We start from the raw sequence: 4,011 nt of genomic DNA, 5'->3' as shown, positions 1-4,011 counted from the left end.
GTGTTTGTCGGGATCCGATGGATAGAGAATACTATGTTATTTTGATTATCAATCTATTACCTATGTGTTGTTTATGATCTTGCATGCTCTCCGTTATTAGTAGAGGCTCTGGCCAAGTTTTTACTCTAAACTCCAAGAGGGAGTATTTATGCTCGATAATGGGTTCATGCCTCCATTAAATCTGGGACAGTGACAGAAAGTTCTAAGGTTGTGGATGTGCTGTTGCCACTAGGGATAAAACATTGATGCTATGTCCGAGGATGTAGTTATTGATTACATTACGCACCATACTTAATGCAATTGTCTCGTTGTTTTGCAACTTAATACCGGAAGGGGTTCGGATGATAACTCCGAAGGTGGACTTTTTAGGCATAGATGCATGCTTGGATAGCGGTCTATGTACTTTGTCGTAATGCCCAATTAAATCTCACAATATTCATCATATCATGTATGTGCATTGTCATGCCCTCTCTATTTGTCAATTGCCCGACTGTAATTTGTTCACCCAACATGCTATTTATCTTATGGGAGAGACACCTCTAGTGAACTGTGGACCCCGGTCCATTCTTTTACATCGAATACAATTTACTGCAATACTTGTTCTATTGTTTTCTGCAAACAATCATCATCCACACTATACATCTAATCCTTTGTTACAGCAAGCCGGTGAGATTGACAACCTCACTCGTTTCGTTGGGGCAAGGTACTTTGGTTGTGTTGTGCAGGTTCCACGTTGGCGCCGGAATCCCTAGTGTTGCGCCGCACTACATCCCGCCGCCATCAACCTTCAACGTGCTTCTTGACTCCTACTGGTTCGATTAAACCTTGGTTTCTTACTGAGGGAAACTTGCTGCTGTGCGCATCACACCTTCCTCTTGGGGTTCCCAACGGACGTGTCAACTACACGCATCAGTAATCCTTTGTGACACTTGGTTAAAACATGTGTATTGTGATAATCCCGGTAATCCAAGCTAATTAGGACAAGGTGCGGGCACTATTAGTATACTATGCATGAGGCTTGCAACTTGTAAGATATAATTTACATGATACATATGCTTTATTACTACCGTTGACAAAATTGTTTCTTGTTTTCAAAACCAAAGCTCTAGCACAAATATAGCAATCAATGCTTCCTCTCGCGAAGGGCCTTTCTTTTACTTTTATGTTGAGTCAGTTCACCTATCTCTCTCCACCTCAAGAAGCAAACACTTGTGTGAACTGTGCATTCATTCCTACATACTTGCATATTGCACTTGTTATATTACTTTACATTGACAATATCCATGAGATATACATGTTATAAGTTGAAAGCAACCGCTGAAACTTAATCTTCCTTTATGTTGCTTCAATACCTTTACTTTGATTTATTGCTTTATGAGTTAACTCTTATGCAAGACTTATTGATGCTTGTCTTGAAAGTGCTATTCATGAAAAGTCATTGCTTTATGATTCAGCTGTTTACTCATGTCATTACCATTGTTTTGATCGCTGCATTCATTACATATGCTTACAATAGTATGATCAAGGTTATGATGGCATGTCACTCCGAAATTATCTTTGTTATCGTTTACTCGCTCGGGACGAGCAGGAACTAAGCTTGGGGATGCTGATACGTCTCCGACGTATCGATAATTTCTTATGTTCCATGCCACATTATTGATGATATCTACATGTTTTATACACATTATATGTCGTATTTATGCATTTTCCGGCACTAACCTATTAACGAGATGCCGAAGAGCCGCTGTCGTTTTGCTCGTTTTTGGTTTCGTAAATCCTAGTAAGGAAATATTCTCGGAATTGGACGAAATCAACGCCCAAGGTCCTATTTTGCCACGAAGCTTCCAGAAGTCCGAGGGAGAGTCGAAGTGGGGCCACGAGGTGGCGACACACCAGGGCGGCGCGGCCCAAGCCCTGGCCGCGCCTGCCTGTTGTGTGGGCCCCTCGTGACGCCCCTTGACCTGTCCTTCCGCCTACTTAAAGCCTCCGTCGCGAAACCCCCAGTACCGAGAGCCACGATACGGAAAACCTTCCGCAGACGCCGCCGCCAATCCCATCTCGGGGGATTCGGGAGATCGCCTCCGGCACCCTGCCGGAGAGGGGAATCATCTCCCGGAGGACTGTTCACCGCCATGGTCGCCTCCGGAGTGATGAGTGAGTAGTTCACCCCTGGACTGTGGGTCCATAGCAGTAGCTAGATGGCCGTCTTCTCCTCATGTGCTTCATTGTCGGATCTTGTGAGCTGCCTAACATGATCAAGATCATCTATCTGTAATTCTATATGTTGTGTTTGTCGGGATCCAATGGATAGAGAATACTATGTTATGTTGATTATCAATATATTACCTATGTGTTGTTTATTATCTTGCATGCTCTCCGTTATTAGTAGAGGCTCTGGCCAAGTTTTTTACTCTTAACTCCAAGAGGGAGTATTTATGCTCGATAGTGGGTTCATGCCTCCATTAAATCTGGGACAGTGACAGAAAGTTCTAAGGTTGTGGATGTGATGTTGCCACTAGGGATAAAACATTGATGCTATGTCCGAGGATGTAGTTATTGATTACATTACGCACCATACTTAATGCAATTGTCCGTTGTTTGCAACTTAATACCGGAAGGGGTTCGGATGATAACCTCGAAGGTGGACTATTTAGGCATAGATGCATGCCGGATAGCGGTCTATGTACTTTGTCGTAATGCCCAATTAAATCTCACAATACTCATTATATCATGTATGTGCATGGTCATGCCCTCTCTATTTGTCAATTGCCCGACTGTAATTTGTTCACCCAACATGCTATTTATCTTATGGGAGAGACACCTCTAGTGAACTCGTGGACCCCGGTCCATTCTTTTACATTGAATACAATCTCATCGCAATACTTGTTCTACTGTTTTCTCGCAAACAATCATCATCCACACTATACATCTAATCCTTTGTTACAGCAAGCCGGTGAGATTGACAACCTCACTGTTTCGTTGGGGCAAAGTACTTTGGTTGTGTTGTGCAGGTTCCACGTTGGCGCCGGAATCCCTGGTGTTGCGCCGCACTATATCTCGCCGCCATCAACCTTCAACGTGCTTCTTGGCTCCTACTGGTTCGATAAACCTTGGTTTCTTACTGAGGGAAAACTTGCCGTTGTACGCATCACACCTTCCTCTTGGGGTTCCCAACGGACGTGTGCTGTACGCGTATCAGTATGCCTCTACAATGGACGTGGGAGTATCATCCACAAGGTACACAATGAAATCATCACCAAAGGATTTTTCAATCCTTCGTCTCTTGCTCCGTTTAGGAGCTTCATTGTCATCCTTCTCAGTAACATTCTCATGTGATTGTTCAAAATACTCATTAGATATACTAGACTCAGGAATTATCTCAGTAGAAATTCTAGCAATGCTATGCATATCTTTCATAGGAAACATATTCTCAAAAAATGTTGCATCACGAGATTCCATAATAGTATCAACATGCATATCAGGTACCTCAGATTGAACTACTAAAAATCTATATCCTACACTCCGCGGAGCATAACCTAGAAAGATACAATCCACTGTATTTGGTCCAAGTTTGCGCTTCTTAGTAATTGGAATATTGACTTTCGCCAAACATCCCCATGTGCGCAAATACGAAAGTGATGGTTTTCTCCCGACCCACTCCTCGCAAGGGGTTTTATCTTTATTCTTGTTAGGAACTCTATTCAGGACATGACATGAAGTCAACAAAGCCTCCCCCCACCATGCCTTTGATAAACCAGCAGTGGCTAACATGGAATTCACCAAGTCAGTCAGCGTGCGGTTTTTCCTCTCGGCAACCCCGTTTGATTGGGGTGAATAGGGAGGCGTCCTCTCATGAATAATGCCATGTTCCTCACAGAATTCATCAAATATTTTAGAAAAATATTCACCACCACGATCCGACCTAAGACGCTTGATCTTTCTCTCTAGTTGATTTTCAACTTCGGCCTTATAAATTTTAAAGTAGTCTAAAGCTTCATCTTTAGTTCGCAA

Source organism: Lolium rigidum, chromosome 7 (assembly GCF_022539505.1).
Source record: "Lolium rigidum isolate FL_2022 chromosome 7, APGP_CSIRO_Lrig_0.1, whole genome shotgun sequence".
Taxonomy (NCBI): Eukaryota; Viridiplantae; Streptophyta; class Magnoliopsida; order Poales; family Poaceae; genus Lolium; species Lolium rigidum.
The sequence above is the reverse complement of the archived record's forward strand: the minus strand, read 5'-3'. Positions refer to the sequence as shown.